We start from the raw sequence: 22,711 nt of genomic DNA on the forward strand, positions 1-22,711 counted from the left end.
ATACATGGTAAATGGTAAGGCATTGAAGAATGCAGTAGAACAGAGTGATCTAGGAAGAATGGTGCATAGTTCCCTGAAGGTGGAATCTCCTGTGGATAGGGTGGTGAAGAAAGCTTTTGGTATGTTGGCCTTTATAAATCAGAGCATTGAGTTTAGGAGTTGGGATGTAATGTTAAAATTGTACAAGGCATTGGTAAGTCCGAATTTGGAGTATTGTGTACAGTTCTGGTCACTGAATTATAGGAAAGATGTCAACAAAATAGAGAGAGTACAGAGAAGATTTACTAGAATGTTACCTGGGTTTCAGCACCTAAGTTACAGGGAAAGATTGAACAAGTTAGGTCTTTATTCTTTGGAGCGTAGAAGGTTGAGGGGGGGGGGGACTTGATAGAGGTATTTAAAATTATGAGGGGGATAGATAGAGTTGATGTGGATAGGCTTTTTCCATTGAGAGTAGGGGAGATTAAAACAAGAGGACATGAGTTGAGAGTTTGGGGGCAACATGAGGGGGATTTAAGGGTAACATGAGGGGGATTTTTTTTTTACTCAGCAAATGCTAGCTGTGTGGAACGAGCTTCCAGTAGAAGTGGTAGAGGGAGGTTCAGTATTGTCATTTAAAGTAAAATTGGATAGGTATATGGACAGGAAAGGAATGGAGGGTTATGGGCTGAGTGCAGGTCGGTGGGACTAGGTGTGAGTAAGCGTTCGGCACGGACTAGAAGGGCCAAGATGGCATGTTTCCATGCTGTAATTGTTATATGGTTATATTATAAAATATGGGATTACCATGAGCTGGCCATCCTTACTAGGTGATGTCATAGAGTTTTGAAAAATATTGGGTCATTCCTTGTTTTTCTTTGTATTTCAGATTTGTTACCGGCAGCTGGTCCACCAGTGCTGTCTGAAACACTTCTGCTCCATCACAGAATCAAGACTCTTCTTACTCAGTTGCCAACAGTGGAAGACATGACAAGCCGTCAGCATTGCTGTGTTGTTTGTTACCCTTGAACTCCATGTCATAAGAGTGATCTTCTGGGAATAGTGCCCAACATTGCAATTAGACTTCACTGGGGTTCCCTTCCTGGGACTGAAAATGGACACACGGGCTGGTGATCTGACACAAAAGTAAACTTGTGATAAGTGTGATAGTAAGCGGTGGATCTTCTTTATCGCCCATACTAGACTAAGGGCCTCTCAGTCAACCTGTACATAGTTGCAATCTGCATTCATCATTGATCTTGAAGCAAATGCAATCGGATGTTCAGACCTAACTTCAATAGAATGTGACAAAACGGCACCAACGCCATAAAGGGACACGTACGACAAGCTGGAGGAACTCAGCAGGTCGGGCAGCATCCGTGGAAACCAGCAGTCAACTTTTCGGGCCGAGACCCTTCATCAGGACTGAAGAGGCAAGGCCCCTATAAAGAAGGTGGGGGGAGGGTGGGAAGGAGAAGGCTGGTGGGTGCCAGGTTAAAAACCAATCAGAGGAAAGATCAAGGGGTGGAGGAGGGGAAGCAGGGAGAGGATAGGCAGGAAAGGTGAAGAAGGAATGTAAGGGGAAAGCACTATGTAGTAGAAGAAGGCAGTATCATGAGAGAGGTGATAGGCAGCTGGAAGAAGGAGGCAGAGTTAAACTGGGATGGGGAAGGGAGAGGGAGGGAATTACCGGAAGTTGGAGAATTCAGTGTTCATGCCAAGGGGCTGGAGACTACCCAGATGGTATATAAAGGGAATCATCTCACACCAATTTGATGAACAAAGATGGGTCATTATGGGTGAGCACTTCATCTGATGTTATTAGTCTCTTTGTTTCCTTCAATACTCTTTCACATCTTTCTGGCCACTGGCACTTTGCTCCTCACTGCAACAGTACATTCAATGGATGCAACACTGTCGCAAGATTTGGGAGAAACCGGTGGCAGCAGTTTCAGGGCCCAAGTATGACCTGTGTTGTGACATGTTTTCCAGTTTTGGTGCTAGCAGCATTGCTTCAATCTCCTCTTGTGACTTATACAAGCCATGTTTGTCAATGGCCTGTCCACAATATGAAACTTCATTCTTGAAAGACTCACATTTCTCTCTCTTTGCAGCAGACCATACTCACTCAGACAGATAAGCACCTCACCAAGGCTCTGGAGGTGCTCTTCATCATTTTTGCTAGTCATGATGATGTCATCAAGGTAACATTGTCTTCCTGGGATATCTTGGAGCATTTGGTCTGTTACTCTTCGCCAAATTACCGGAGCTGAAGCAACACCAAAGATAAGATATTTATACTGCAATAGTCGCTTGCAAGTGTTCATTGTGAGGGACTTACTGCTTGACTCCTCAATCTCCATTTGCAAATAGGCTTGTGGCAAGTCAATCTTTCAAAACCTTTCCCCACTTGTTAAGGATGCAAAAATGTCTTCTGTTTATGGCAGGGGACAACTGCACAGTACACAGCACAGGGTTGATGCCCACTTTGAAGTCCCTGAATATGCGAACAGCACTGGCCTTTCCTTTCTTGGGCATTGTCCAACTGTTCCACTCAACCTTGGAAAGAATACCAGACGCCTCCAAGCTCTGAAGTTCAGCATCCACTTTAGGACAAAGTGTGTAAGGCACTGGACACACTCTGGAATCTTGGTGTTGCTGCTTCATTCAGTTCAATTCCGGCCTTCATGCCTTTGAGTTTACCAATACCCTTCTCAAACACCTTCTCATTAGCATTAAACAGCTGTTACAGTCTCTGGTTAGTGCTACCATTTGGGCCATAGTTGCCAGCTGATGACATATTGAGAGCTTTGATTGTGTGGCAGCCTACTTGGAATTTTCTCAACCACTCATGTCCAAAGAGAGCTGGCCCACCAGTTTTCAACACATATAACTCTGACTGCTGCGCTTGGCCTCTGTACATCACATTCACTTTCAGATTGCTTTTGGGAGACATTTTTCACCTGTGTACGTCCTTAGCATCACCGAGGTCTTTTCTACTGATAGCTTAGAAAATAGTCTGTTGTAGTCAGCCTCTGAAATAACAGACAAAGTTGACCCTGTATCCAGCTCCATTTTCAGTTTTACACCAGACACACCTGCTGCGATCCATATCATTTTGCAATCTGCTTCAGTAATGCTAAGCAGTTCCAGGCATGACAGCTCACCTTTGTAAGAGTTCTTTGTTGTCTTATTCAGTTTCACATTCAGCCACCTTATGCATTTGTTTTGTTTTTGAGTTTGAAACTTTCGCTCTGTGTGTCTTTTCTCTTTGGCTCTGCTTTTTGTCTGACTTGGATGCTCTCTCTGTGTGGCCTATTCTGTTGCACTTTCTTCAGACTATTTTTTTGAAACAACTGTCAATTGCATTATGGGAGTATTTGCCACATCGGTAACATTTTTGGATTTTTGCCCTTTTCAGGGACAATTTGTATGTTTCACATTCCGAACTCTTTTTCTGTTATTCTGCCGCCTACTTTGCTGCAGTTTGCAATGATTTTGTAAAAGTCAATACCTGTTCTATGTCTAAATTTCAATGCATTCAGTAATGCTTTCATCGTTAGAATAGTTCCTTTTATGAAATCTAAATCTCTCAGCTATCACTAGCGGTTTTGGGCTCAAGGGATTTTGGAAAATTGCAACAATTTCATCAATGTTTAGCTTGCTGGCTTTTCAGGAGTTACAAAGTTGTGTAAGAGACTGTACGTTCGAGCATCCAATAAGAAGAGTGAAGACTTGCTTTACCTCATCCACATCATTAGTATAACAATACAGTTCAAATTTCTTGATATATCGTTCCCGGTCCTCATTAGCACTATCAAGTTCATCAACTTTCAGTCAGTATCACATTATTTTTATGTTAGCTTTGCTAGCTCTGCATCTCTCACTGTGCACTGTCACTCACACATCCCCATGCTAGCATCCATGACCGCCTTCTCCATACTAGTTCAGCTCACTCTTTCCTCTCGCTGCCTCTCGCCTGTCTTCCGAATTCTGTCATCTCGTAACTGACAGTGCAGCTGGTGATGTCTGCTGATACTGAGTTTCGTACTCATCGCCAATTTGTTGTGTCTGTACAACTACATATCAAATAAAGAAAGGCACACATTCAATGCACATGGGTAGGTTATCATTCAATAAGTAGTGCTAAGGGGAGTCATTGTGCTAAAACAAATAGATCCATACATTACAACCCACCATTCTCTGTGTGAGAAAGTTAACCCCCTCTAACCTAGGTACCTTTGAACTTTTTCCCCTCTTACCTTAAACCATAACCAATAACTTTTGACTCCCCTACCATGAGAAGACAGTGGAGTGTGGAGATATAACTCTGCCAAAGGATGTATAAGGTGCTCCTTAGTTCTGCTATCTCACAGGCCACTCTTGGACCAAGTGTAGCACCTGCTTGGCTCGCCGATCAGGGTCACATAAAGTAGATGGGAGTAGATGGTGGATGGTCACGTGAGCAGCTGGTGCATTTCCCAGATCCTGGCTATGCGACCACTGACGCCAGGCTGACAATCTCTAAAGAGTATTAATAATGGCTGGAGTCACCCACCTTGCAAAAGTCCTGCCCAGATGAAGGCAATGGAAACTGCTTCTGTCGAAAAATTTGCTTGAGAAGAATCATAGTCAAAGAAAGACCATGATCACCCACATCATACAACATGGTGCTTAATGATGGTGATGATATTGAGGAAAGGACTATGACTGTTCACTTGATCTATGACCTCATATCTTTTATAAGGTCAACCCTTGGTCTCCTGCATGCCAGGAAAATGATGTTCAAGCCTTATCCAGTTTCTCCTTTAAGCTCAAGACCTCCAGTCATTGTAACACCTTCCTGAATCTTTTCTGCACCCTTTCCAACTCAGTAACGTTCTTCCCAAACCGAGCAACCAGAAGTTCATAAACACAAGAGATTCTGCTGTTGCTGGAAACCCAGAGTAACTCTGGCAAAATGCAGGAAGAACTCAGCGGGTTAGGCAGCATCTATGGAAATGAATAAACAGTCGACATTTCAGACTGAGACACTCTTCATCAGGATGGATAGAGGGAACAGGGTTGCCCTGGTTACGCAATGCTTTCAAATTCATCTTGTTAATAGTGATTAAAGACAGACAGAAGGAGGAATAAAGAAATTCTTGGATTCTGAGATGCTTTACCTCAGTACAACTGCAAGCTTTTTAACCATATTGTACAACATATATATACTGATGTCCATTCGTTGCAAGTAAAAGCTGTAGGAGAGTCACCAACACATTTCCCTCTTCTATGCGGGAGAAGCTGACGGATAAAAAGAAAGCACAACAAAGAAGTGGAGAAGGGGTGGCAGATTGACATGTTTAAGCTGACATATGCAATTCAGGAAATGTCCACCATGAGGCACTGCTGAGGTAATGTCTTTGGCTGAAATTGGAAATAAAATTGTATGCATGGTTCTCCATTCATGTCTTCCTCATCCCTTAATCTGACCTTTCACAAAAGCTTGATTTTGATCTTTTACCCTCACTACTATCCAACCCTTGATATCTTTAATTCTTATCTAGAATATGGAAAATGTAGATATCTTCCCATTTGGAGGACACAGGTGATCAGAATGTCATGGATGAGCTAACATCACTAAGAGTCATAGAGACCTACAGCACAAACAGTCTCTTCTGGACATCTAGTCCATACCAAACTATTATTCTGCATAGTCCCATTGACCTGCACCTGGATAATTGCCCCCTAATACCTCTACCATCCATGTCTTATCCAAATTTCTCTTAGCTTTGTAATCAAATCCACATCCACCGATTCCACTGGTAGCTTGTTCCACACTCAGGCCACCCTCTGAGTGAAAAGGTTGCCCCTCAGTTTCCTCTCAAACATTTCACCTTTCAACCTTAACCTATGACCTCCAGTTCCAGTCTCACCCCACCCCGGTGGAAAAAGCCTTCTTGCATTTACCCTATCTATACTTCTTATAATTTGTTTACCTTTGTCAAATCTCCCTTCATTCTCCTATGTTGCAGGTCAATAAAGTCCTCGCCTTTTCAATGTTTCCTTGTAATTTATATCCTCAAAACCTAGCAGCATCCTTTTAATTTTTGTTTGCTCCCTTTTAATCTTATTGATATCTTTCCTGTGGGTAAGCTTATGTAGCAGCCCCCAGAGTGTCTGTACTGTGTACAGTTGAGAGCTTAGGGGTGTGCAGAGACTGGGGTACCTGGGATGTTTTCATGAGTTAAGTTGCATAGTTCCAATTGCCTTGGTGCAGTGAACTCGGATGGGGTGTTCAAAAGGTCAGGCTGCTGGATAGGCTAAAAGACCATCAGAAAGGCTGGGCTGTATGCCAGGATGATTGGTGACATCCAACCCCAATCAATGCTTTGTTCAGACACCTTTCCAACATCTATTCCACAACCTATGGATCACTTTCAAGGACTCTACAACTCATGTTATCAGTGGGTATGCTTTGTATTTTCACAGATTGTCTTCCTTTGCATAATGGTTGTTCGTCAGTCTTTGCGTGTACTTTTTCATTGATTCTTCTGTATGTCTTTGTTCTACTGTGAATGCCTGGAACTAAATGAATCGCAGGGTTGTATATGGTGGGATACTATGTACATACTTAGATAATAAATATACTTTGAAAAGTTTGAACGCGGAAGAGGTGTTCAGCTCTACCAGCAGAAACAGTGAAGCATCAGATGCCAAAGTGTTCACTGGGTCCCATGGGGCAGTGGCAGCAAGCTGCGCGAACACGGACATGCCTTTCAGTTTCACGCCTGGCTTCTGCACCAGGACCATTGCTGTTTCCTGTCAGGCTGGCCTGTCGTAGCCTGAGGCGAGTGAGGGTAGCCCACAGCCAAGCTTGCTCCTCGATCCACCGCCCCTTCTCACACTGCAAAGGCTGTGTGCAGTTTCCAAAAACAAGGATCTAAAGTCAGTACCTGCTACCTCTGTGCTGCTGTCTTCGTGGAGGCAAAGCCGGTTGGTACAAGAGGAGGTGCGGGGAAGGTGGGAATGCAGGAGAAAGACTTGTGTGCTTTTGCATCTTTCTACATTGATCAAATGACAGTATGGATTGAATGGAGTCATTTGGCACAATTCTTCTATGATGATCCTGTCATTGGAAAGAAGTCTAAGGTCAATAAAAGAGGAATAATGTTGGCTCTTGTTGTGAAGAGTAGAAGGGCTCTCAGTAAGTTGTAGCTCTTCCAGGGTCCTTTGAATCTCATTGTCTCATCACAACTTCAGTGTGGACCAACTTCATTTCCTAAAGCCAGAGGTTGTGACAGAAATCTGTCCCCGCAGTCATCCTGAAGTAAGGCAAGGAGATTGCTGTTGTAGTAAGCCCCTAACCTTATTATGTTTGGCTTTATCCTGATTCATGAGTGAAAAAGGAATGCACTTCAGCATTAGGCAGCATCAATGGAAAAGTGTACAGTCGATGTTTCGAGCTGAGACCGATCGGCAGAACTGCTGATGTGTCTGGACGCGAAATGTGGACTGTACTCTTTTCCATGGATGGTGTGTGTGTGTGTGTGTGTGTGTGTGTGTGTGTGTGTGTGTGTGTGTGTGTGTGTGTGTGTGTGTGTGTGTGTGTGTGTGTGTCTGTTACTTGGATTTCCAGCATCTGCAGATTTTCTGTTGTTTGTACTTCAGCATCATTCAGATGACTCCCTGTAAACACTGCAAGGTTAAGATCAAGTACAACACAGTTACAAAGGAAAAAAAGTATACAATGCCACATTTATTTAGTTGTAAAATATCCAGCAGAAGGCAAGGGTTAAGAGATTTAAAAAGGATTAGAGAAAGGGATTTTTTTTTCCAACTCAGAGAGTGGTTGTAATCTGGACTGGTCAATGTATGTACTGACATAACATTTAAAAAGTACGGTGTGGAGCTATTGAGTTGCTTTGGCATAGAAGGCAATGGGTCAGGTGCTGGAAGCTGTAATGTAATGACATGTACTTGAAGACAGGCAGGGACATAGTGTGACTATGTGCCTGTTTACATCTTGGATGACTCCAACTAACCTGTAGGTCATTCAAGTGTCCTTTAAATAGCGTCAAAGAGATCTGTTTAAATCCATTGAGCAGTCTCTGCTGCGAGCATTGACTGAAATGGAAGGTTGAAAAATACCAGCACTGGCATCGTATTCATGTTGCAGAGTGAGATGTGCCAGGATCTGCCCTGCACGGTGCTGACAATTACCTTTACACAGATGGTGCAAACACAGTCCCCATCCGAGGTGTGAGCGTGTGTCTTCTTCCCATTTTCAAGTATTATTTTCCCACATCACTCCAAAACATGACTGGTACAAAGCCTGATTTATCCGTGGTATTTACAGTATCCACACCCAGCGAGGACTTGCCCAGATTCACACAATTCATCACCAACCATTATCAATAATATCCATCAGGTGTCACCCAATAACAATTTGCCTTGTCTACCTTACTTCAGGCTAAAGCATTAGCAGTACGCATAATTGGCAATATCTGACTGTCTGTCTCATGATGCACCATTGGGGTTGGAAATACTTCATGTTTGTACAGATTTCAGACAAGTGTCCAGACACTCAATCACATGGCATTATCTTCAATTTTATGCAATTGAAAATAAACTTTTGGAAAAAAAATTAGTGATGATAATTTCCAATTTACTTTGTGGCATTTTGGAATTTAGTGGACACTTCCTAGAATAAGTTATTCACATGGGATGACAACTCTCCCCATTGATGGGCACTCCCGGACAATCAAAGGTGCACACCGAAAGCCATGAAAGATATTTTCTTTTTATTCAGTTTTAAGGAAAGATATTTGAGCTGAAATGTTAACGTCTCTTTCATTCAGGACCCGATTCATTAGTTATATGTACATCAAAGCATACTGTGAAATTGCATCACTTGTGTTAACAAGCAATGCAGCCTAGCAATGTGATGGGGGCAGCCCACAAGTGCTGCCACACACTCTGGCATGAACATAGCATGTTCACAATGTTCAGCCGGACACGACGAAACGGAGCACAGAAAGCAACAAAACAACAACAGTACAACAAGCTCCCATTCCTCCCTTCCATCCACCCATCCGTACACATACACAGTCCTCCAGCCCCTAGGCCACCAGTGTACTCGTGGATTGACAAACATCGGGCTTCAGCTTCCCTAGTGGACTCGCAGAGACTTGCAGAGTATGCCTTCTGCAGACTACCAGACCTCTGATTGACAACACGCGTCCCACAGGTGTTGACTAACTTGCTGAGTACTCCCAACATTCTCTGCTTTTATTTCAGGTTTTTGGCATCTGCAGGATTCCCCTGTTTGGTTTAAGGAAACTCCTTAGTTACCTTTCATTCTTCTAGTCTTTCAAACTGCACTGCACTGACACTCTCTCTGTTACAGGGTAGGCTAAGTTTGTTTGACTTAGATAAGAGGGGGCGATGGAGGGACCTGATGGAGGACTACAAGGTTCATGTTCAAGATTATTGTCATCCGACTGTATACATACATATACAACAAAATGAAACAGTGCTCCTCAGGCCACTGCGTGTGATGATATGTAATGTAGTACACCCACAATATGTATATATATCACACACAACACATACTGTAGAAGAAAATATTACCACAAGTAAACTAATAAAATATAATTCAAAATGCATGCAAAGTGCACAACATGGGTAAACAGTACCGTAATTAGTAAGCGGCTCACTTTTTGGTGATGATTCCTCAGTGGTGGCAGAGTATTCATCATCTCACAGCCTGAGGGAAGAAATTATTACTGAGTCTGGCAGTCCTGGTTCTGATGGTACTGGGACAAAGAGATTGAGGGATGTATTGTAGGGATCCTCAACAATACTTCAGGCCCTTTGTATAAAATGCTCCTAGTAAATGGCACAAGTTGGGGTAGAGGGAGTCCCCAGTGATCCTCGCGGTGGTTGTTACCATCCTCTGTAGGGCCTTGCAGTTCTCTGCCTCGCAGCTTCCGTTCCACACAATGATGCAGCCAGACAGGACATCCTCAAAGGTGCTCCTGTAGAAAATTATTTGAATTGGGGCTGTGTGCTCAGAACACTTCACAGTTGTTGAGGTCAGGACTGCTGGGGGAAAATCTTTTCGGACAGTTACTGGCGCTCTCTTGGACGCCAGAAAGACAGCGGCTGCCTTGAAGCCTGCAGGGTCAGCAGATCGTTGCAAAGAGTGGTTAAAGATGGACAATAAGCTAGGCCGCACAATCCCTTAGCACCCGATCAGGCATACTGTCTGAATCCACAGCTCAGATAGAGATAGAGGTAATAAACTAGTTCCTATATCAAAGGACTCTAAGATCCAAAGACATGGCTGCAGTGTGATGAATAAGAATTTCAGAGGAGACCCAAGAAAGATTTATTTCATTCATGGATGATCGCAGCTTGGAAGACATTGGCTGAGTTGGCTGTTGATACAGGTACTCTCCGAACACTGGACGAGCATGTGAATCACCAAGCCAGAGTAGGCTACGGACCAACTGTTGGTAAAAGGGATTAACGTTGATAGGTTTTTGATTGTCAACATCGTAGTTGTGGGATGAAGTGCATCTTTCTGTGATGGATGACGCTGTGACTTTCCAAGAACCATTCCACAAGCCTACGTCACTCTCATTCTTCCCTGAGTCCTTTTCCTGAACCCCATAGATCTGAGAATCTCATTGTCCATCCAGTCCACCCCAACTTAATGCCTTGACCCAAGGCAGAGTTAAAATGAGAGGTCCATGCCTGAGACAATCACTGATACCTCTTTGCAATGCTGGCCTCCCAGTTTATGTTGACACATTCCAAGAATGTGACCAGGCACGTCACAGAATGAACCACTTTATCAATTGTCAGTAAGGGTTACCAGTACATAAGGTCCAGTTGTATCTCTTTGACTGAATTCTGCTGTTGATATGATTTCTGGAAATAGCTGCTTTTGTCAGGAAAAATGTAACACAGGTGGCTGGTTTGACAGAGTCTGACAACTGTTTGGAATAGCGATTCTTGCAAGAAAAATAACTTGCAGGCAAGCTGACCAGTGTTGGAGACATCTAAAATGCTATCAATCAAAGCTGAACGACGGTACATTTGAGAAAGTCAAGCTAGTTACTTCTGGTTGCAATGATGTGTCTAGTCACAGTTCAATTAACAATTAACTTGGAATTGCTGTGTTTATCTAATTTCTGCATCCTGTAAGCTCTAGGATTTTTCTAGTTTCCAGTGTGTTCCTAGTTTCTGTGGAATTATAGTTTGATTAATTATGTTGTGCATGCTTATCAAAAGTTGCAAGCTTATTAGTAACTAGGGATTACTATACATTCAATTGATCTGAGCAGCTGCATCACTGCCTGGTTCGGAAATTGCACCATCTCGGATCGCAAGGCCCTGCAGCAGATAGTGAGGTCAGCTGAGAAGATCATCGGGGTCTCTTTTCCCGCCATCATGGAAACTTACACTACATGCTGCATCCGCAAAGCAAACAGCATTATGAAGGAGCCCACGCACCCCACATACAAACTCTTCTCCCTCCTGCTGTCCTGAAAAGGCACCAAAGCATTCGGGGTCTCAGGACTAGACTATGTAACAATTTCTTCCCCCAAGCTATCAGACTCCTCAGTACCCAGAGCCTGGACTGACACCTTACTGCCTTATTGTCCTGTTTATTATTTATTGTAATGCCTGCACTGTTTTGTGCACTTTCTGCAGTCCTGGGTAATTCTGTAGTCTAGTGTAGTTTTTTTTACTCTCTCTCTTGTTTTTTTTTTACATAGTTCAGTCTAGTTTTTGTACTGTGTCATGCAACACCATGGTCCTGAAAAATGTTGCCTCATTTTTACTATGCACTGTACCAGCAGGTATGGGTCGAAATGACAATAAAAGTGATTTGACTTGACATGAACTGTTGGATACTTAGTAATCAGGTTAATGCTGTACAGCAGAGGTTCCCAATCAGTTAATAATAGGAGTCCACAGCATAACATTTTGGAAATGCTGCTGTATACTTATAACAGTTTTTCTAATTAATTCCTGCTAACTCTCATAACATTTTCTTATTATCTTTTAAGAAAAGGATATTGATTTCAAAAAGCTTAGGGCTCAATGGACCCTGTCTCTTTATCCACAGTTGCTGCCTGATCTTCTAAGTGCCTCCTACATTTTCTGTTTTTTTTTTATTTCAGGTTTCCAGCATCTGCAGTTTTCTTTTTAATTTCCAAGTGTCCTTTGCCTAGAGTTGTCTGTTTCGTGAGTCTGATTACTGAGCTAGTAAACAGGCCAGAGGGGGAATGTCTTGGACGCTTCACAGAAAAGGAGCGATAAAAGACCAGATTTATAGCTTGTCAAACTTTCATGAAAAGTAAGAGGTTGGCCCTCCTCAGAGAAAACATTTGGGAATGCTGATAATAGTTAATCCAGTGCAGATGAGGGAACTGAAATAATTAAAGACAATGCAGAGATACTCAGAATAATCGAGGGGAAAAAAAGGAAGAAATTTTCAGTCAGGAAAAATATTAAAATATGTTGTAGATTAATAGGCTATCAATGTTTGTTTACTGGTTTCCAATAAGACAGAAAGCACTGATTAACATTATGATTAATATGTATGCTAAATATTACCTTTAAGACCTTGCATCAATGTGCCACTACAAAATAAAGCCAATGTTATCTCCAACTCTGTCACTTTCAACAAAATTAGACTATTGAGCACAACATGAAATCCAATAAAAATCTTCAGTTATAGTTAATGTAGCATCCATTCTTGTCTTAGCCCGAGAACTTCTCCATCTTTCGTAATGAGTTGACCACAGTGCAGCATTAGTCATGGACACAATCGATCACACATCCTGTAATTTGGGTAGTCTTCTGGTGTCTTTTCAATTGGCTCCAATATTAAGCCTCCGTTTACATTAATGGAACATCACTCCCCTAAATACTCAAGTTCTCAGTAGCTTTTTTTCTCTTAATTTCTGTATCCAATCAACTTTAATACTCTGAATCTTCTTTCTTCTCGTTAGCCTCCTGCGCTTAATTCCCCTGTTCCTCTCACTTCCCTCCTCACTATTTACCATACCTGTTGTCTCCTTTATTGCAGTCTCTCCTCTCCTCTTGTCTTTATGAAATCATTGATTTAAAACAACACAGGAAAATTTTAGCTCTTGCAACTCCACCCCCCTCCCCCGCAAGCCTGTTCCAATGTCCATTTAAGACATAGCTGATCCAAGATATAGATAAACTCCATTTTAATCTATAATTCAAAGTATGCATGCAGTATGCATGGTAGATGGAGCTCATCAGCCTGGGAAGGCAGTCCATCTAAGAGAGGGAAAACTCTGATTTCAAACCTCCGCTGCCTTGTGGCCATACCCACTCATGGGAAAGGCTTCGGGAGTAAACCCTGAGGACAAATCTGGAGCTGGAGTCCCTAAGGCAGTCCGACGTTGCCTTCAACCTCGCTCTGGCAACTCCTGCGACAACACCGGTGCCAAGCTGTATCGATGCTTGCCCTTCCCTTGGACAACATCAGTGGCGTGGAGAGGGGAAACTTGCTGCATGGGCAATAGCCAGTCTCCCATACGACCTTGCCCAGGCCTACGCCCTGGAGAAGACTTTCCAGGAGTAGATCTGTGGTCTCGCCAGACTAACGGATGCCATACATACAGCCCTGAGATTTATCATCCCACAGACAGCTACGAAAATTTTTTAAAAAAGGTAACCATTCAAAGAAAGCCATCAACATTACAACTTGCTAAAAGAAAACACAAAATCATGCAAAAGTAAAACAAAACACTGAATCTAAAACATGCAGATTGAAAGAGTCTGGGTGTAATCAGTTCATCTCAGTTCAATATAACTCCGTGTCATTTGTTATCTCAGGCCACCCCGATCAAAATAAAAATGCCCAAAGATAACAACAATATAGTTATCTAAGAAAAATAATTGTTTTTTTAAATCTTTAGTCATTCCAGTTCCACAGGTTTTTGATACAGATAGCATTCTGCAAGCTTGTGACCAGATTTCTTTCCAAATCTTTTTAGCTTGGGCCTCGAGGCCCTAGATCAACTTGCTGCTCTTGCTTCAGGCTTGAGAGCATCAAAGGTGAGGGCGTGCAGCACACTGCGGGCAAGAGTGCATCTTTTGTACTTGCTGATGCCCCTGGACGAACATTGCATCAAAATCTCAGTGACATTTTCCGCGATGGTCCTTGCTCTAGTGTGGCTCTTTCTGCAACTATAAATTGGTGCCAGAGATCAGGGAAGTAGAAGATAGACTGTGGGCCCCGGAATCCATCCTCAACAGTCTGACAATGTCAAGGTGGTGGCCTTCCAAAGGATAAAGGAGCCATATGGTTTCTGGAAATTCTTCTATAGATCAGGGGCGGTATTGATGGGAATTTATTGAGAATAACTTGATTAAGATAGGATATGCGTGGATGGTCAGAGCAGATATGGTTCTGTTCCGTATGTCTTCCTGATTATGACTTCACTGGACTATTCTCTGGCCATAAGAGACAAAAACAAGCTGATGGAGGTAGAGCAGTGGATGAGGTGTATATGGATATAGTTAAGGTTCCCCGTAGTAGTCTCATTCAGTAAGTCAGGAGGCATGGCATCCAGGGAAATTTGACTGTATGCATTCATGATTAGTTTCCTCACAAAAGGCGCAGGATGGTGGTAGATGGAGCATATTCCACCTGGAGCTCAGTGACCAGTGGTAGACCAGTGGGATCTGTCCTGTACGCCTGCTCTTCATGAATTTTTAAAGTAACTTAGACTAGAAAGTTTGCAGGTGACATGAAGGTTGGTGACATTGTGGATAGTGTAAGAGATTGTCATAAGTTGCAGTAGAACATTGACAGGATGAAGAGCTGGGTAGAGAACGAGCTGAGAGAGTTCAGTCTGAAAAACTGTGAAGTTGTACACTTTGGAAGGTTGAATTTGATGGCAGAATACAAAGTAAATGGTAGGATTCTTAGCAGGGTGGAGGAACAGAGGGGTCCAAATCCATAGAACTCTCAAGCTGCCCCACAAGTTGATAGATTTAAGAAGGCATATGGTGTACCGCACAGGAGCAGACCTTTTGGCCCATTAGTCAAGGGAATGATTTCAAGAATCACAGGGTAATGATGTAGTTCTATAAAATCCCTGTTAGACAACACTTGGAGTACTGTGTCCAATTCTAGTTGCCTCATAATAGGAAGGATATGGAAGCTTTAAGGATAATGCAGAAGAGATTTACCAGAATGCTGCCTGAATCAAAGAGTATGTGTTATGAGGATCAGCTGATCCTCACAGGTTGATAAAATAGGTACATTTAATGCCAGAGAAATGTATACAATATACATCCTGAAATTCTGTTTCTTTGCAAACATCCACGAAAACAGAGGAGTGCCCCAAAGAATGAATGAATGTCAGAACTTCAAAGGTCCCTCCAGCTCCCCCCTCCCAAGCACAAGTGGCAGCAAGGCGATGATCCCCCCCACCCCCACCAGCAAAAAAGCATCAGTGCCCGCCCTCCATCGAGCACTCCAGCGTGTAGCAAGCATCAATAAAGACGCAGACTTGCAGTTCCCCAAATACTTCCTGTTCGCCCTGTAATTCAATATACCACAGGCTCTCTCTCTCCACAAGAGGAGTCCCTGTTTCACATCAAGATGGGGACATAACAAGCAACTCACTGATTTACAACATTAAAAGTGTGTTGAGCTCTGTGCCCAGAGAGGCTCAGGTCTTCGGACACACAACCCACGGCAGCTAACCCACTGCTCCCGATGTTCTGTGTTCTCCCGTGACACCTCAGTCAAGGACACTGGCCTAGAACCAGCACATCTCCAGAGCCACGAAAATCCGGCACTCTGAAGGCACACTAGTCTGCCAGGCCTTGTCCTTGGGATTTCGAAAAGCGGCCGGTCTTGAAGCCCTGAGGGCGGGTCCCATTCCTGCAGAGAACCGAAGTCAGAGGGTAACTCCAGGACGGGGTCTTCAAAACAACCTTGAAACGGGATAAAAGAGATATCAAAGACAGAAATAGAGCTGTTTCTGGAGATGCAAGCAAAGGAGTCACTATTTGGAGTGAAGGAGGATGAGAGGAGACTTGATATGAGGGTATAAGTTGATAAGAGTTATAGATGCGGGGACAGCCAGCACCATATTCCCAGGATGGCAATGTCCAACACAAAACAGATACAATACATCTCAGGTAATCAAAGGAAATTATAATGAGGACGTCAGAGGCAGTTTTTACACAGAGAGTGTTGAGTGCATGGAACGCACTGCCAGAGATGGTGGTAGAGGTAGGTGCATTAAGGACAATTAACAGACTCCTTGATAAGGCTTATGAATGATAGAAAAATGACAGCTATGTGAGAAGGAGGGTTAGATTGATCTTACAGTAGGTTAAAGGATTGTATGTTGAAGAACTTGTACTGCTCTATGTTCTCTGCACAATCATATCAATGCTTTGAGACCAAAGATCTGTATTCATGGATGAGTATGCATTGTTTAAATGTCTAGAACTTCTGCACAAAATCTACCTTGCTGGTCCAGTTCAATGCCACAAGTGGCCAGTCTCCTAACTCCCGTGGACAGCTGTTCATTGCTAACAGTGCTCATCGGGACTAGAGCTTTCAGAGCTGGGAGTCATGTGCCTACAAGATATTGATTAGATGGGCTTTTATTATGTGGAGAGATGCATTCATGTGTAATATTTCAAGCTATTGAAGTACACAATCAGTCAGCAAGAAGAAATTCCCCATGGGATTCCAGCTGGAGGTCAGAGTAAATCAGTGCACCATTTCAATGTACGCAATGGGACACAATTGATGAACTATGCGTGGGTGAAAATGGTAGAACGGGAAAAGCTGCTGACTCAGAGCTCCATGTACCAGGCTTCAATATGCCCTGTGGTCCATGAGAAGTTTGCATTTGACTGCAAAGCTTGATTGCTCCTGTTTCTTCCCGCATTCCAGCAATGTACTACACTGTAAATTAGCTCTAAAAGGATGTGATGCATGAGTAAACTGTGCAGAACCCCGAGACTTGCCATTCAATAGGATGGCTGGACGGGGGAATGGTGTGGGGCTAGTGAGGCATACAAGAGAGAATAAATGGAGAGAATGGGATTGTTCTGTGTGCTGGCATAAACTTGATGGGCCAAAAAGGTTTCCTCTATCTCAAAAAGAAATATGAGGAAATGTTAAAAACTAAGTTAGGGTAAAGCAAGTTTGATCTGATCAACATAGTATTGTAGGTTTTTGCGAATAAAACAGCAGAGATATTTTATGTTTAAGGAAGAGCGCAACAATTCATTTATTGAACTCCGTACATTGAACATAAAGTGCGGCAAAAATAGCTTTCCATAGTGACATCATCATGCCAGACCAACCTCTTAAAGTGAACCTTGACTCGGTGTTGATGGTTGTGAATTATGTGTGCTTCCAGCAATTATATTACCCTACTCAAGCCCTCATCCCCTGGAATTCACTTATACCAGCACTGGGAGCCTCCCCGGAGCTCAGACCAGCAGCCTGGCTTGGGTCCTATGTTCCATGGGCGGACGACCTGCAAATATCTCAGAGTTATCCTGAGCTGTGTTGACAAACTCATGGTCACGTTGTGACAGCAGGGGCAGGGTGGCGGAACTCTGCAAACCTTGGTGGGCCAGCTTAAGGTGATCTACCAAAATACATTCAAGTTTACCCCTCTTATCGATGACAAAATTCTTCATTCTTCATTTCAAGACACGGAATAAGCCATTGTAAGGTGGCCAAAGGGCATGTGGGTTTGCATCATGGCAGACAAAGACAAACAAGGGAAAACATAGCTCAACAGGAACCCAAGAGTGCTGGATGCCCAAATAGGAAGTAGGAATATGTGTAAATGAATTGAATTTACTGAGGAAGATGGAGAAATTTATGTTTTCTGTGATATAGAAGGGCTACTCCCTTTTACTTTGAGTTTACACTGATGATCCTCAAGATGCTCTTTCCCTAGATGGCTAACTTTAGGCTCCTGCTCTGTCCAACCAAAGGAGCAGAGTTGTTGGACATAAGAAAGAGCGGCAGCTGAATTGGTGATCTTGAATGTGGTTTTCTTTCCCCTCATGTATCTGATAAGGAATCCAAAAAAAAAACTCACTTCAAGCATGAAAGCGAGAGAATTGTGTTCCCTAGACATCCCTAGTCTTCAGTTCAACACAGACATTCCAATGTTTCTTTTACCCTAAGAACATAAGAAATAGGATCTGGAGTAGGCCATTTGGCCCATTGAGTCTGGTCTGCCATTCATGGCTGATCTGGCCATGGATTCATCTCCACCTACCTGCCTTAATTCCCCTAATATGCAAAAATCTATCCAACCTTGTCTTAAATATGTTTACTGAGGTAGCTTCCACTGCTTCATTAGGCAGAGAATTCCACAGATTCACCACTCTCTGGGAAAAGCAGTTCCTCCTTATCTCCATCCTAAATCTACTCCTCCAAATTTTGAAGCCATGTCCTCTATTTCTAGTCTCAACTACCAGTGGAAACAGCTTTTCTGCCTCTATCTTATCTATCCCTTTCATAATTTTATGTGTTTCTCTAAGATCTCTTCTCATTCTTCTGAATTGCAGCGAGTACAGTCCCAGGCAACTCAATCTCTCACCATAGTCTAACCCTCTCATTTCTGGAATCATTCTGGTGAAACTCCTCTCTATCGCCTACAAAGCCAGTGTATCCTTCTTCGAGTGAGGAGACCAGAGCTGCACATAATACTCCAGGTGCGGCCTCACCAGTACCCTGTACAGTTGCAATATAACCTCCCTGTTCTTAATTCAATCCCTCTAGCAATGAAGTCCAACCTTTCATTTCCCATTTTGAAAGCCTGCTACACCTATAAAACAACCTTTTTTGATTCATGCACAAGCACTTCTTAGTCCCTCTGTGTAGCAGCGTGCTGCAATTCTTTACTATTTAAATAATAATTTGCTCTTTCATTTTTCCTTCCAAAGTGGATGACCTTGCATTTACCAACACCATACTCCATCTGCCAGACCCTTGCCCACTCACTTAACCTATCTATATCTCTCTGCAGACTCTCTGTATCTTTTACACAATTTGTTTTTCCTCTCAATTCGGTATAATCAGCAAACGTAGGCACACTACACTCAGTCCCGTCTTCCAGGTCGCTAATGTATATCATGGACAGTTGCAGGCCCAGCACCGACCCTTGTGGCACACCGCTCATCACTGATTGTAAGCCAGAGTAGCAACTACGTATCCCAACTCTCTGCTTTCTATTAGTTAATCAATTCTCTATCCATGCTAATACATCACCCCCAACACTATGCATCCTTATCTTAAGAAAAAGTTTTTCATGTGGCACCTTATCAAATGCCTTCTGGACATCCAAGTAAATTACATCCATCTGTTCTCCTCTATCCACTGCACTCATTATATCTTCAAAGAACTCCAGTAAGTTTGTCAAACAGACTGCACAATCACTTCAGCTTTAAACCTTTGACCATAAAAGACCAAATCTTAACATACTCGTACATATCTGGACCCAAGGACAACATTGACCTGAAACAAACTCAATTTCTCTCTTGAGCTGTGACCTGACTGGCTGAATATCTCCAACCTTGAATTTCAGATTTTAGTATCTACAATTTTTTTTTGGCTTCTCATTTACCTTAACATGATGTAGGACAAATAGGATGATGCATGTGTCATGTTTATCATATCTATAAATATTTCAACATTTTTGAGGCATTGTTTTATTGTTCTTTGCTTATTCATTATGTCACTCAAAACCTACTAGGTACCTCTGCCTAGCCTCTTCTAAAGGTGGCCCTGAATCTTTGCTGCACAACCAGCTCCAGTGCCAGCTGGCTGGACATGGCTCCACACCTCGAGCTTGTGTAACAGATGAATCATAGCATTCTGTCCTTCTCCTCTGCAGCCTCTCTCTCTCCTTAATGACAGTTCTAATTGTGAGCTGTGACTGACTGACTGCCAGAGTCAATGGACCCTTTATGATTAGAGCCCACCAAATTGCCAACAAACTTGGCTGTGACTCCATCAGGAGCTGTGAAGTTCCAATTTCAGTGCATATTTCTGGGTGCAAAGCACTGTTAATGTTGTTTCAAGCATATTATTGGCCTAATTCACAATGTTTCTGCAGGGTAACTGAACAGGCTCATTAAAAAGAAGAGTAAAATCCAATTTCTTGGTATTTGGCTTTCAGTATATATTTTTAGGATAGTAATCTGGTTTTGGAAGTTTACATTTTTTGCATATTATACCCCTCCAATATCAGCTTTTTTTTTTACAATTATATTGAGCCATTCTGCTTACTTTGATGGGGTCTCATTAGTCAGGCATGGCTATGCAGCTAGGCAAGTAGAATTGGAGGCACAAGAAACCGCAGATACCGGAACCTGCGACACAAACAAGATGCCGGAGCAACTCAGCGTGGCAGACAGCAGAGGTAGAGAGAAATGAATAGTTGATGAGTTGAGCTCATGAATGAGACAGAAATGATGTCCAGGTTGTTTTGAACTTTTGCACATAGCATCTCCCTGCCTCATGTGTCCGTTGCTCAGTGTTACAGAAAATTAATCAGTGTCTGGTTGGGTTGATCTTGGGAATTTACTTGCAAACGTTTCACCACCATGTGAGGAGACATCGTCAGAGTGCTGTTGATTGCATGGCGATGAAATGTTGGCAAGTAAATTGCCAAGATCGAGAACAATTCAACCTATCATCAACCACCCAAGCTATACAGCTTCTGAATTATGATTAGTGTGACTTTAGAATCACAGCCCTTCTAAGATAGTGTGAGCTGTACGTTGTAATGAATGGTAACTTAATTGTCCTAGGCCCTGCAATGGCTTGAAGCCCTTTGTTGACTGGGCCAGTTCATGGCATAGGCTATCCAGACACACAGAAGAGATCCTTTTGACCGACACATACTGGAGATCTCTCTGCCCCACCCACATGCTTGCTTCAGAAGTCTGAGGTTCCCACTTGCTTCAAGCAGGCTTCAATCATATCATTGCCCAAGAAGTACGTGGTAGATTGCCTCAATGACTATCATCCAGTCGTACTTACATCCACTGTGTTGAAGTGCTTTGAGAGGTTGGTGATGACACATATCAGCTCCTGGCTGAGAAGTGACTTGGATCTGCTTCAATATGCCTACCACCACTAAAGGTCAATGGCAGGTGCCAAATCACTGTCTCTTCACTCAGTCCTGGCACAACTGTACAGTAAAATTGGATATATCATTGACTACAGCTCAGCATTCAACATTTTAATCTCCTTGAAACTGATCAAAAAGCCCCAAGGCCCAGGCCTTGATAACTTCTTGTGCAACAGGATCCCCAATTACCTCACTTTCAGACCTCAATCAGCTCGGGCAACATCTTCTCCACCATGACTATCGGCACAGGTGCACCCTAAGGCTCTGTGCTATCTCCTTGCTCTACTTGCTCTATACTTATCACTGTGAGGCTAAGCACAGCTCCACTGCCATATTTAGTTTTGCTGACGACACCACTGCCATTGGCCGAATTGAAGATGGTGATGAAGTGGCATATAGGAGGGAGATTGAAAATCAGGTCAAATGGTGCCACAACAACAACAATCTCTCATGCAACGTCAGTAAAAAGAATAAGCTGATTACTCACTGCAGGAGGAGGAATCCATGAACGTCCTCATTAGAGGTTTGGAGGTGGAGAGGGTCAGTAACTTGAAATACCTTGGTGTGATTGAGATGTTTTGTAACTCCAAACCATGAAAACTAATTGAAGTGAAAACAAGAGAGCTGGGAATACAAGACTAACTTTGTGTTTAAGCGAGGCATATATGTATTAAATACACAACACTCCTCCCTGCTTATCGATAAAACTCTAACTCAATATAGGATGCATTTAGTGGTGAACATTTGGTCCATGATATCACATGTAAGGGGTTTCTTCTTTTATGTTGCTGCTAAGGCTAATAAAATAGCTTCTCTGTTATGGTAACTGCTGAGAAAGTGCTTTTCTCTCGCAGCTTGTTTGGGTTATAATTACTGATATCGAGAATTGTATTCATTTGTTAACCAATTGGGATAGGTGTTATTCTTTCTTGTGGGTCTGTAAGCTACTGTTCCGTGGGCTTTGGGGAGAAAGCGCGATGGGGTTAGAGAGAGGAGACGTGATGATGTAAGCTGGGCGACGGAATGGACCCCGAGTGGGAGTCTGACGCCCAGGGTCTTCGGTGAGGAGAGGAGACAAGGACAGATTCATGTGGAGGGTCTGGTCGACCACTGTTGTTGGTCCCAGGCAGCAGGTTGAGGAGGTCTGAGGGGATCGAATGGTGGCAAAAAAGCTTCGTTAACTGAGCTCCAACGGTTGTGCATGAAGTGGTTGAACTTTGATAATTTTTGCGCCTTTTACTTTTCCATTACATCAACGATTTAGATGAAGGCATTGAAAATAACATCAGCAAGTTTGCTGATGATACTAAGCTGGGTGTCAGTGTGACATGTGATGAGGATGTTAGGAGAATTCAGGGTGACTTGGATAGGCTGGTTGAGTGGGCAGATACTTGGCAGATGACGTTTAATGTGAATAAGTGTGAGGTTATCCACTTTGGGAGTAAGAACAGGAAGGCAGATTATTATCTGAATAGTGTAGAGTTAGGTAAGGGAGAAATTCAAAGAGATCTAGGAGTCCTTGTTCATCGGTCACTGAAGGTGAATGAGCAAGTGCA

Source organism: Hypanus sabinus, chromosome 30 (assembly GCF_030144855.1).
Source record: "Hypanus sabinus isolate sHypSab1 chromosome 30, sHypSab1.hap1, whole genome shotgun sequence".
Lineage (NCBI taxonomy): Eukaryota > Metazoa > Chordata > Chondrichthyes > Myliobatiformes > Dasyatidae > Hypanus > Hypanus sabinus.